Source organism: Pseudopipra pipra, chromosome 14, assembly GCF_036250125.1.
Source record: "Pseudopipra pipra isolate bDixPip1 chromosome 14, bDixPip1.hap1, whole genome shotgun sequence".
NCBI classification, from domain to species: domain Eukaryota; kingdom Metazoa; phylum Chordata; class Aves; order Passeriformes; family Pipridae; genus Pseudopipra; species Pseudopipra pipra.
The window spans coordinates 12,518,391-12,532,246 of NC_087562.1; the positions used below are offsets into that span (position 1 = coordinate 12,518,391).

Here is a 13,856-nt window from a genome sequence, read left to right on the forward strand (position 1 = left end):
ATAGCTTACATTTTTCCAAGCAAATTACATAATTAATCAAACTGAAAAGGAGGTGTATCCTATTGTAAAAATATCCATCATATAGAACAATTTCCATTGCTGTCAAGTCCTTTCAATATTTGATGAAGTAATTTTACCCCCTCTTTTCAAAAGACATTTCCCTTTATTATGTATCCTAAGACACTTTAACTAAAAACCCAAATCTGAATATTTCAATAAGGTTGTTTTATTATTCAGTAGATTCATGGAAATTTTACTAGGATGACAGAAAAAATTCCACACCATTCTGTCTCCACTAATACAGGTACATGGCTTCAGCTGGCAATATTACTGGGATTAGCATAGAATGATGAAATATTTAAAGGAATTTTTTTTTCTAAAATCTAATAAATCAAATGACTGCCAAATGTCATTAAAGTGATGGTCTCTGACTTGAATATGCTTTTCATATTCAAATTTGAAAAGAAAGAGATGAAAGCCTGGAAAGGTTACTCAGTTTCAACTAATAACCTCAAGCACTCTACATTCACATGCATAAAAAATGAAATTGGCTCTATTGTCTAATTTTACTTCAGAAACAACTCTTTTCTTCTTGCACTGAACAGATGTATTAGCATCTGTATTTAAAGGGATATGCTGAGTGGTTTTGTTCGCCCCAAAGTATTTAGCAGCTATGTCAGACTAGTTTGTACACAGACAGTAGCTTATGAATCAAGTCCAAATACAATATCCTGTATTATAAAGTATTCCTTTTACATATTTTAAGATTTGTTTGACATATTTAACACTTGTAATTGCACACAGTAGGCAAAGAATATTACACTTTTTCAAGGCTAATGGGGTAAATCCAGGTATTCTGCTTTCTAACTTATCATGAAGCAAATAACTGAGTCATAGTATTAGAAAATTGCAAGAAAAAAAATTAATTTGGAGCTTAACAGTCAAGACTATTTTGAGTTTTATTAATGTTAAACATGAATACAGCATATACAAAGGAGAACACAGGCTGATTAAAAAAGGTATTTACAAATAAAAAATATAGAACTGCTGAAGAACAGCACAGCTAGCATGTCATATTTCACCACTAATAAAAACCCACTCATATTATATAGCCAGGCTGAAAATACATATAGCATCCAACATATGATAGGAATTAATTTTTAAACAACTATTTATTTTTCTGTGATGCAGAGTGAAATATGTTATTTAAATCTTTTCCTAAGTTTTTTTTTTTAAGCCTTGGTCTCATTTATTAGGCACTATTCAAGTGAACAATGGAGAATTTGTCAATTACTGCCCCCAAATCATTCTATTTTAATGGGAATAAAATTATTCTTTACATTTAGAATTTAAAACAAGATATAATACAAAATTTCCTCAAAGAGAGAGAATGGGCACATATTAAAATAAAGACTATTAAATGCTTTCAAAGAATCTGAGAAACTGGTTCAGTGCTTTCATTTCAGGTGAGGGAAACAAAACATGGGCAAGATACTTAGTCTATGTCAGAATTCTTTCTCTGTCTTTTAATACCAACTCTGTAATTAGTGCTACCCAGAGATTTGGAAGAATAACTGAACTCCAACAAGCTTCAGGATCTGGGTAAGCACTAAAGGCATTGGACATTTCGTACAAAATTTACATCTCAACTTTTCTCATCTGTCTGAGATTAAGAAACCCTTTTATTAATTCCACAGTCAGTCTTGACTGCCACCTTCAAGAAGCTGTATATTCCATATTTTCATTTCCTTTTTGGTCACACTAAAAGGCTACGACTTTGATGTGAAAAGTAAGATTCCAGCTGACTCAAATGGTACACAATAGCATCCCACAGAAATAAGTGCTTCTGCACAGAACAGCAGAGCTGAAAATACCGTGCTTATAGGAACAATGTTCCTATTTTTTACATCCACAGTTTTAACTAATATATGGCCCTTGAAAAACTTAAAATAAAGGGAACTTCTAAACTGTAAGACAACTTGAATCCTATATTGAAAAATGGTCAAAAATATGTACACTTTACTCCTTAACATTTTATATATTTATTTGCACTTGTGTTCTTCTATTTCATGTGGAGAGCACATAAGATAAAACTACAAGCTATTCTCCAATAATCACAATTATTCATCCACTTACTATCAATACTTCAATCACTATCAATATTACTTGATTGACAAATATATTTATTGAATGATAAGCCATTCTCTTACTCTATCAAGTGCTAAATTCTTGTGATCATCTTATTAGCAATGTCAGAACAGAACCACAAATGAATGCTATCACAGGAATGTCAATGTAACTCAAGTGTTCAGAGACACACACATTATTCATTAAGTAATTATGATTAACAGGCAACATGGAATCATATACACATAAAAATACATATTACAAAAAATTATTCTAGTTCTGTATGCAGTGACTTTTCATGTTAGGAACAACATCTTCTACTTTTACCTTTTCCCCACAATGGTGTGGATGTGAGAACAGAAAGAGGGATGTGGAAATGCTCCCTGTTCCTTCTCCAAGTGGATGGGACTTCCTATAGTGCATCCACTTTGGACTCTCCCTAAGACCTGGGGAAAAGAGATGTCTCCTTGTTGAACAGCTCTTCTGGAGGTGAATCTACTGTCAAGGAGGGAAAGGCACATGTCACGTTCCCCTGCACCAATGTTCTGCCACGTGCCAGGAGAACACAATGGCCCAAGGTCAGCACCATAATTAGCTTTGATGCAATCCCCTCAGCTCTGTCTAGAACTGAGAACACATTGAACTAAAAAAATCTATTTGTGACAATGAATACAACTCTGGTTGCTGCCATTTTATCCAGTGAAGAGTCAAAATTCCTCATTTTTTGAGTGCAGCTGTAGTGGAAGAAATATATCAAATTGCACATTTTTAATATAACTGTTCTTTTTATTTACAGTTTTATCATTTAATATTTGATAATGTATCCCCCCCTCGCCATTACAGTATTATGTGGGGACCATACAGACATTAAAAAATAAATAGAATTTGATTCTCATAATACTCAGTGTGAAAAAATTATGCTTGGTGATATAGACAACAAAACTAATCAAAATTAAAATTTAGTTTCAAATGCTATCCTTTGATTTTTAAACTTCCAGTCAGAAAAATACTCCTTTCTATTTGTAAAGTCACCATAACCTACCACCAGGTCCACAGGCTCTGACAAACAGTATCTCCAGTAAGCAACTGAGGATCATTCGTATTCATAACCACAAAAAATTACCAGTGGGGTTAAAAATGACTCTTGCTGATGCTTTTCCCGTGGGCTTATGCATTCAGCCTTAAATTTGACTTTCTTCTTAATTTCATATTCTAACTAATTAGTATTATTTGTTACCTAAAAAATAATGACTTAAGATTCTGTAGTTTTCAATCATTTTAAAAGTGGTTGTTTGGGTTTTTTGATATTACTTCACCCTTTTATTCCATTTCTTCCATCATGAAGAATGACTTTCAGTACATGCTTCCAATTACAGCTTCAAAGTATATTCGACAAGGGGTAGATGGAAGTTGTAAATCCATCATTTCTGCACAGTGCCTACTCAAACTTCTGTCATTTCAAACTTTATCACTGGCAAAAGACAACTTAGGTATTGCCTGGATTCTTTAAACTTTCTCTCTTTTACTTTAGTTCCTGGACTATAGTGACAAAAACACAATCAATCACCTCAATGATGGAGAATGGCAAAAGCTCCTTTTTAATCTTAGACCCACTAGTACTCCTTGAAAGTACTGACTATGAAGTTTTAATAAGTTACTTGTATCTTATTCTGATAAGATGGTTCTGTTTCATGAATTTTATTTCTTGTTTTATTAAATATGCTGATGGAGCACTTTTACTTCCCCAGTTTCTTACAGAAGAAAAGCACAAAGCAACTGGTTTTAGATAGGACTAGGAGGATACAAAGGATTAGTATTTCTGGCACAGCAGAATCAAGCCAACTCAGTAACACAAGGTAATACTAAAACTCTAAAATTTTAGTTCTCTAAATTCTGATTGGATATTCACAAAACAAGCCAGTTTGAGGAAAATATTGAACACTCAAAAATCTCCCTGAAGCACACTAAAGGCACTCAAGTCCTGCAGAAAATTAGTGTAAAGAGAGATCAAGTCAGCCAAAATTTAAAACTGCAATACAATGTCCAAATAATTTTCTTTTTTCCAATGAACAGAGATATCACATAGGAGGAAATGCACTAGTCAAGCAGTCATACAAAAAAAGCATAATAAAAAGTATCTATTGCTTTGCTATACATAGGTTTTATACTTTACATCTTCTCACATTTGCAGAAACAGGTTTCATTCACCAAGAGAATCATGGGCAATTGGTATTGTTCTTTTAATGGTGTTTAAGAGGGATTTTCATGTCAAAACTAATTAGAACTTGAGATCTTAACTTACAGTTAGAGGTAAATGACAGTTATCAAAAAACTGCTATTAGAGCAACAGAATGCACTCACAGTAGCTGCACCAAAAAAGAGAGACCTATAGAAAATAACAGAACCAGCACTGAATAAATTGGTCTTGCCAGTAATTACCTCATGGCACATTTTAAGACAACTTGGAAGCTGACAGCAGTAAATTTTATTGTGATAACTGAATGCTGTATAATCTCCTGTAAGGATACAGTGTAGACATGGGGGTGAAAGGGAGGAGGGGATGGAAGAGAAAAGACTTTTTTTTTTAATTTTTTTTTTTTTTTTTATAATATAAAGACCATGCCAAAGAAAATGCAAATTCCCAGTTTTGATGTCTATTTTGAGGATCTGAAACAAGGCTTTTAATCAATGTATTATACATCAAATTGATAATGTTAACTTCTGATTATTCAAATGTATGAAATATTCATAGAGAACTGTCCAAACTTTTACATTTCTCAGACTTCTTTTCTCTATTAATTATCATGCCTGGAAGCTTTTTAGTAAAAGCAGCAGCCATCAGCCTGACTGAACCTGACAAGCTAGCAAGGCCCAATTACACTGGCACTCTGTGGCACTTTGATGTACTGGAAACGAAAAGAGATAGGGGCAAATTGTATAGCACATTATGTTAATGACTTGATTTAATCCAGCCACTAAACTTTATGTAGCCTGTTAAAAAAGATGCTAACACTAATTATGCCACTTTGGAAAGGAAAGAAGGGGACAAGCATTTCATACCGACAAAGTGAAGCTCATAAATGTTGTAAATGAAATGAAACAAAATGAAGTAATCTATGATTAATCATACATCATAGACAAGAAGAAAAGAGAAAGAAGCAAGTGGTACAGCTAAGTACTGGAAAATCTGTTAGATACCCTTTATGATCAACATATCTAAGAAATAACCATGAACTGTCTAATTTGCAACATGCAAAAAACCCCCAGTATGATCTTAAATGGCTTAAACAGTTTGGCATACAACTCAGATTTATAGGATAATTAGCATAACAATCTCTAAAAATCACAAGTCTTATTTACAGTGTTTGATTACCAGCAGGATATTTATCTCAAAAGATAAAAGGCAGTGATTTTTAATCTTAAAAAAATACAAATTCAATAACAATTTTGACATGCTGTATTCTAGAATTAACCCAAGAATTCAAATAAACCAAGGCATATTTTTAAAATCCAATTTGTATCAAACATGTTGTCTTAATAGTTTATAGCTTTTATTGTTTTATCTACCCTTTGTGAACATGCACTTTGTTACCAGAGGAAGAGATCAATGGAGAGAGGTAGAAACTGATGAACCTAAAATGAATCTACACACAAAAATCTCTCAGAAGTGTTCTTAAATAACTGTGATAAAATAAAATACAGGATGACTACAAAAGTATAGAACAAGTGTTTGACTTACTAGTGATGAGCAGCAGTCATTGTAAACGATTAGTTCTCAAAATTACAGGTGAAAATTTTTTATACAACGCAATTCTTTCTTCAAAAGTACCTTTTGTATCTTTCTGAAGAATATACAGGCGATAGCATTACTGAATCCCTTCTACAGTTTAAAAAAGAAGGAGCAATATTTCCCATGCAAAGAGTTGCTTCTTGTTGTTAGTTGCTTTGTAAGATGTCTCACGCCTTGAAAAAAAAATTTAAAAAAGTCAAACTACCTCTAGGATATCACACTGCAGAGCACTAAAAACCGTGAAGACTGACAGGATCTCACAGTACACCTCTAGTCCTTTAAAAGAAGGCTAAGACAGATGAGAAAAGTATTAACTGTTAGAGGTACTAACATCAATTTTAAGTACTAGTTTCGTATTTTTTAAGATAGTTCAGTCAATGTTAGATCTAAAAGTAGGAAATACTTTCTTTTTTTTTAGAAATACTGTTCAAAGTAAATTTTCCAAATTTGTATTATGCTGTGTTATTTTGTATATATGACTTCATGCTAATTAATTACTGGTTTTAAGAGTAAGGGGACATCATTGGTGTACTTGTTCACAAATAATGACAGAAAAAGAAGTACAACTGAAGTGACTGGATACTGTACATGTACAACTTTATTGAAAAGTGATGTTAGATATAGCAAACCTATTATTAGAGGATATTTCAGCTTAAAATCTTTTTCTGTCTTGCCAAATAATTGCCGTGATCACTGATTCAGCTGTTTAATATTCGTGGATCTGGACTTGAAATAATACCATCATTGCTGTCAGTTTTTATTGATTCAACAGCATCCTCAGCTTGTCTACCATCTTGATCTGAAAAAGAAACATTAAAAGAATCAATGTAATCAACCTCCCCCATACTGTAGTCCATCTGAGACCTGCTGAGGAATCTGATAACAATATATTTGCTTTTCTAATAAATGAAGAATAAGTGCCAGGTAAATCTTATCTTCCTGCAGAAGATTAACACTGCAAATCAATGACCTTTTGAGTCATCTAAACTGTATTTTTTTCTGTTTAAAAAAAAAATAAAAAAGTGTTTCCCAGATGAAAGTTAAGGATTGGAATGATGTAAGTCCTGTGATGGGATGAGGTACGAACAACTGTTAGTTTTACATAAGAACATGGCCTGAATTTGTGGATTTCCTCTGATTATGTTTAACACCATGCACATGTAGAGAAGAATGTATCCTTTTTTTTAATAAAAAAGTAGTTCTGTATGCACTGGATTATTTTCTAGAGCATTCAAGGTTTTTTCTCTGAAGCAAATTACTTAGCACAACAGGGATTCAGCATCATGTTTTCCCAATTTTTCTAATGAATTCTTATGCAGAAGCTGCAAGCAAATGAACATAAAATTTTAGCATTCTGGTTGTGCATTTACTTGGTATTGTGGACTTGGTTTATTTCAATGATAAACAGTCTAAGCTCAGAGGTGGAACAGGATGACCCAGCTCTTATAATCTTTAAATAAATCTGCCTCTAACAACATTATGTCACAAATATGATAAGACATACTACCCCTCTCACTGTCTGAAAGGATTTCTGATATCAGCATTGGCTGCTATCTGCAGACAAAAGGAGCACATTCATTAAAATAGTCTTTAAAACAGCATAGTTCTAAGGGAGAATATAAAGACATTTAAAATAGAAGCCAGGTTTCCTTTAATATTTTATGAATCTAGGTCAGATACCAGATTTTTGCATTCAATTACAATACAGTTTCCATTTGGGAAGAAAATAACACCACCATATCCACCACGCAGCTTCAGCTATGAAGTACACCAGAATATAATTTCTGTCATGAAGCTTCTCATAATGAGGCAGCTCCTACTGCTAGTAAGAAATGCTTAAGAAAATGGAAAGAGACATAGAATTATTAAGAAAATACAGTTACTTATTCATAAAAATGAATTCTACCTTCTGGTTCCAATTCTTCAGTTATTTTTGTCTCGTCTCCAGAAGTAATTGGTGTTTGGTCAGCTAACTGCTCCTCTGACAGATGTTAGAGCTCTTCTTTCTCCTGTTGAATTTCTTCAGCCATCTCCTTCACCTTATCTGCTAGCCTTTCTTGTTTAACCTCCTGTAGCACATGCTACATAAAAAGATAAACTTACAGTCTTTATAACATCCCTTCAATAGTAAAAGATATTAAAGTTCAGAATTTGAAGAGTAATGGCCCACATTCATTATACACAGCCTTGAAACAATGGTATTGCTTATGCAGCACAAGAAACAATGAGAAGTTGTCAACTGCAGTAACAAATAATTGATACAGTAAAAAGAAATTCTCTAATGATGTGTATTTGTGAAAACATAACTATTATAATCATTTGGTACCTGTCAACATATATACAGCCTCTTATTTCCAGATTCATTTATATTTCAGCTCTTTCAGTTCTACAAGACTCAGTTAAAAAAACAAAACAAAACAAAACCCAAACAAACCCACCCCACCAGCACATTATTCAGTTAGCAATTTTATAACTTAAATTATACAGTATTTTCTGTTTCAAAAGCAAACTAATATCATATAAAAAAGAATCAGCCTTGCTACAACAGAACAAACATGCTACCTAAGGTAAAATAACTTCAGTGCATAACTTACTCTAAAGTAATCTTATTATCTTCTTTATCTTTGAGTTCATTTACATAATCATAGCTCGTCAATGGATACACATTACAGGGTTATGTCCAGGATGGAAACTTACTGATGACTGAATTCAGTCATCTTAAACCCCATAAAAGTGAGGCCTGTTGAGCTCTCCTGGACTTCAGGAGCCCTGTTTGGTCACCTCTCCCTGCCTGGGACACCTCTCAAGGCTCACAAAGGCTCAAATCTGAGATACTTGCAGGACCATCAGTGACAATGAGGCCTGGGCTGATACTCACCCCCTCACATTCATTAAGGTGTAACTCTTGGTTGTCAGGAAACACAAAGGGATTTAAGTGATTAATTCACTGAACCCCTGGTAGATACCTTTAACATTGATAGGTATCTGTACACAGAGAAATAGGTGCACACATTACTTTACCTGTGTTCACACAAATTGATTGAGGTATGAATGTTACTATGTCAAATCTATGGTTAAGTCACTGTTTATAATTGTAGTGAGCCCTATGGAATCGCTTTGTAAATGTTAAAATACTCAGTGTTTAAGTGGTGCTAAACTTTTTTGCACCCTTATCTTTGCATCCATATCTTGGCACCCTTAATCCCCTTTGCATTCCTGGCTTCAGTGTAAATCATTCCAAATTGCTTCTAATTTGATCTTCCTTTGTCTGTTTTAACTTGTGCAGTAATAGAGTGAGCCTTGCCATCAAACTCTGTAAAGTTGTATTTTCACAAATTCACATTAAACCCTGCTTTTGCCAAAACCTGTGGCAGTGTTTCTTTAAGAAGCCAAACCACTTGTTCACAATACATGTCTAGCTATATTCCAAAGTTTCTTCATCATTTCCTCTTGCTACATAATGGTAATTTATAGAGGGAGGGCAAAATAAACTTCATCCAAACAATAAAAGCTCCAGAAGCGATTGGATAACGCTCTCAGACTCATGGTGTGACTCTTGGGGTGCCCTGCAGAGGGTCAGGAGCTGAGTCCCTTCCAGCTCTGGATATTCTATGATTCTGTACTGTGTGGGTGACCACGCACTGAACAGGCTGCCCAGAGAAGCTGTGGAGTCTCCCTCTCTGAAAATATTCCAGAACCGTCTGGACACAATCCTGTGCCATGTGCTCCAGGATGACCCTGTCTGAGCAGGGAGGTTGGACCAGATGATCCCACTGTTGTCCCTTCCAACCCAAACCGTTCTGTGATTCCACGAATATTTCTGCAACAGCCTTTAGGGAACCAAAGTGACAGGAGGGTCCTGCCATTCAGTTTTCCCACAAAGCTACATTATTTTTCATGAGGATCCACTCAAAGTCTCTATTTTTTCCCCATTATAATAGGGGAAAAAGTGATCAGAGCACACTTGGATCGGGGTTGGTGCTGCATGCTGGCTGCTGCTTAGCTTGCTTCCCCTAATCATCACTGTTTTTCCCTGTACATAAAAAGTACACACTTTGAAGACCACTGAGACCTATTTTGCTTATTATCCCTAATAATAGTATGGCCTATGAAATGTTCATACTCTTAATACCACTTTAAATTCAGCATTGCATAGTAAAGCTGTCAGTAACAACTGTCAGTATGTCATAGCTTCATATTAATGTATCTTAAGGCATTTTTATTTATCTATACTCATTTATTTAGTATCACTTAAGGCCAGTTTTGCAAACACTTGCTGTGGTCAAATAAAATGTTTAAATATTCAATCTGGTATTAGAAGTCAGTAGAGCTACTCAGAATCTTAATGGTAAGTACATGATGAACTCAAGCCATAATCATCATAAAGATTATTCACAACAAGTTTGCCCACTTCATTCCACTAGGCTGTTCACAGAAATACACTTTTTAAAGACACACACTAGAAGAATCAACTCTAAAAATATTTAGTTTACTTCCTGTCTGTGCTCTTCTTTTGTAAACTTTATACTGGCGCAGTGTTGAGATAAAAAAAGAAAAGATTGCAAGGTCAATTATTCACTGAGAAGTTGTCCTACAGCATGAGAAAAACACACATGAAATAATCTGTTCAGTAGATTAGAAGAAAAATATGTTATTGTAAGTGCACATAGCTGTAAATAAAAATTGGTGTATTCTGAAAATATTAAAAATTTCTGAATTAATAGTTAATTAAAATTAATTAAACATGGTCAAGGGCAAGAATGGGCTTCAAGTAACTTTGTGCAGTACACAGAATAGTGGTTTTTAATTTGAGAGAGACTGTCAGATGGGCCTCTTTTCCATAAGAACTTCCAATGTAGAGAAAAAATACTGAATAAAGAGTAAATATTAACCCAACAGATGAATAATAAATACAGATGAAATTATATGAGCCTCATTCAGCATATAATCTGTACCAGGTCAATTTTTGTACTTAACAGTTACTTCAGTGTATTGTACAAATGTACATTTAAAAGGCAGCATTGAGATCACCAGCAAAAGAAACTACGTCCCAATTTTCTGGGCAATATTCCTGAACTCCTCATCTTGACCTCTACATCTTGAGAAAATAGGGTTTTTTTACAGAAATATACCTGTTTCTACTTTGATCTTGTCAAGGATTTCATTGTCTGCTAAATCAGATTTGATAGCCATCTCTAGTTTAGCAATTTGCAGTGTCAGCTGCCGTTCCTTTGATTTCCACTGCTGTTCATGGGTCATACAGAAGACACTCCAATAAAACATATGGCATGTGAAAAACTTTCAGAAATCAGCTTCCACAGAAAATAATAAAGAAAAAAGCTTTTAGTGGCACAGAGACCACTGTCATCATGTCTTAGGAATTAAGTAAACACATGCTGGTCTGCTGCTGTTGAAACCAAGGCGCCTTTCTCAGGCTGCGGTTGAAAAACATGAAAGAGTTTGTGGGATGAGCGAAGGAACTGGCCTTAATTTAGAGCTCCAAAGTCAAAAAGTTGGCAGCATGCAACATTTGTGGGACTAGAAAAGGAATTCAGATGCATATCCCAGAGTAATCCACAACTCCAAACCTCAGCGACTGACAACTAACAAAACCATTCTTTCCACATACAAAACCTCTTAATGTAGAGAATTGGGATCATCCACCTGATTTCTTTTAAATCTGTGAAACATGCAGAGCCTAAAGTCAGTTGCCCATTCAAAGAAATGGTGACCACAAAGTGACAACAGTTTTCTCATACTGTAAAACAACAATTCTGATACTGATTAAGAAGCACATCAAGAGTAATCTTTCTCCTACTTTAAGAAATAAAAAACAGAGATAGGCAAAGAAATTAGAATAACTATTTTGCCTGTAACACATTATTTACTTGTAAACTACCAATCTATGTGCAATAAGGATTGCATGGACAAAGAATGAGAACTGCTGAAACCACAACAAAATGTGTAACTCAGATTGAAACAAAATTAAATACATTATATAATTTACAGTGTAATTTCCAGTAGGCAAAAAGACAAAGCAATGCAATGAGTTTTCATATAAATTAAACAGTGAGTGCTATAGTCTTCAAATTATTATTGCTCTATACTTGCATTTTTATTTATTGGAAAAATGTCCATCTTAATCAAGCACAGAACAGTTTATTCACTTTTGTATTCTGTGAAAAATCAGAAATTGTATGTTTCTTTAAAAAAACAGGAGTCAGTTCCTCAACTCTTCACTTTGGGGAAGCTCATCAGTTAACAAACATTATATTTTACATGTATAAATGTATTAAAAATTTTCTGACATCTATCTATTTATCAACCCATCTCTCCTATGTAACAAGCCTCAACCACACAAAGAGAGAGGAGAAAAAAAATATTGCAGAAGGGACAGCCTGCAAGGGACAGACTCTACATTCTGACTGGAAGAGTTCTGAGTACCTGTAAGTGCATCTATATCCAATATATTTGAAGAATGAAAGATTAAAGAGAAAAAATACTACAGCATGAATTGTAAACTCTAAAGTATAAGGCAAGGGTTTATATTCCTGATTTGTGTTCTTCATAAAACCAGTTCTGTTTCTTTGTATTGTCTTTTTCTCATACTACATCTAACCCATTTACACAGGTATAAGCATAGAGCATCTTACAGTGTGACTAAGTGTTTTTACAGCACACATGCACTTAAGCAATGCTTCTAAATCCTGCAGTAATATATGCTTCACTCTCCTTATATTCTGAAGATAATATGCAGGGAATAGGATGCACTGAACCCACTATCATTCCATAGTACTGCACAGGAACAGAGGAGAGGCAGTGTGTTCTCCAATTGCCTAAAGTTTGATTGGCTCCCATAAGGGAAGCATAAATCTCATCAAAAAAAGAAAGACCATCAGTTTTCTCACTTCTGAAAATGTTTTCAAGTCTCAGCGACCACATTATCTAGTTATATGTGCATTCATCAGCTTTAGGTACAATTACTTCACATGAAGATGTAGCTATATATTTCAGTTTTTCAGAAGACCATGGCAGAAAAATCATTAAGTTACCATGATGGTAGTTCAGAATGCAGATGTTTAAATGAAGAACATTTTAGATGACAGGTTTTATCTGAGTCTATATAATGTTAATGTTTATGTCAGTTTGAATTGAGTCCTCTTGTGTTGCTTTCTTCCTTTGAATTTTAAGATTACTTTTACTTGAATTCATGTGGAATTTCTTTCATATTTACTGTATTTCACTGGAGTTGGAGCCATCTGTGTAACTATAATGGTCAACCACATCTGGCACCATTTCCTTTGGAGGGAGTTTAAGCATTGCTAGATTTGCATTACAAGGTCATATGAAAACAATTCCTCCAAACCTTTTATCCAAACGAATTGTTTTCTTGGATACTGACTAAATAATAAGAGTCAACTGACAAATTCATACTTGTTCTTTGAAAACTTTTCAGATCCAGTTCTGCAGGCTTGGCTTTGGCAAAATTCCCATCAACGTCAAATAAATTTCCTAAAAATAACATTAGCAAAGAATGGGTTTATGCTTCTTTTCCTCCATTAAAAAAAAAAAAAGGAAAAAAAAAATTATCTAGTAACTGCAGACACTGGTCTGTCCACTGCTAGCAACGGGTAAGCCGTGGTGAAGTTGCACTGTTCAAATAGTTAACCAAAAATGCTGGCCATTAAAAGGTGGTTGTAATGAAATGATCCATTTCTCTTTCCAATTTATTGTTACAACATTGAATGATTTTGTGCTCTTGATCACAACCTCACCTCTTCGTTCCTTCTCTTTGAAATAGTTACTGATTGCAATCCATTCTGAAGATGGAGGCATTTGGACTGCTCCTCTTTAAGATGTACATTCAGTTCATCACCTTTGCTAATAAAACATCATGGAAGGTCTTCAAATTGTTTAGGCTCTATAAAAAGGAAGGAAG

General features: G+C 34.3%; 1 long non-coding RNA gene across 13 annotated transcripts in view; it reads right to left on the reverse strand.

Annotated features, from left to right (window-relative positions):
- Window positions 1-941: 941 nt before the first annotated feature.
- LOC135422148 (uncharacterized) overlaps window positions 942-13,856 on the reverse strand; it is a 32,387-nt gene continuing 19,472 nt past the window's right edge. For 9 of the 13 annotated variants that reach the window (XR_010434342.1, XR_010434339.1, XR_010434338.1 and 6 more), the window contains 3 exons: window positions 13,693-13,838; window positions 7,824-7,998; window positions 942-6,716 (listed from right to left, as the gene is read on the reverse strand). This is a non-coding gene — a long non-coding RNA (uncharacterized LOC135422148). Of the gene's footprint in view, window positions 6,717-7,823; window positions 7,999-13,351; window positions 13,430-13,692; window positions 13,839-13,856 lie in introns of all 13 variants that reach the window. The other 4 variants (XR_010434336.1, XR_010434335.1, XR_010434334.1 and 1 more) reach the window with 4 other exon arrangements.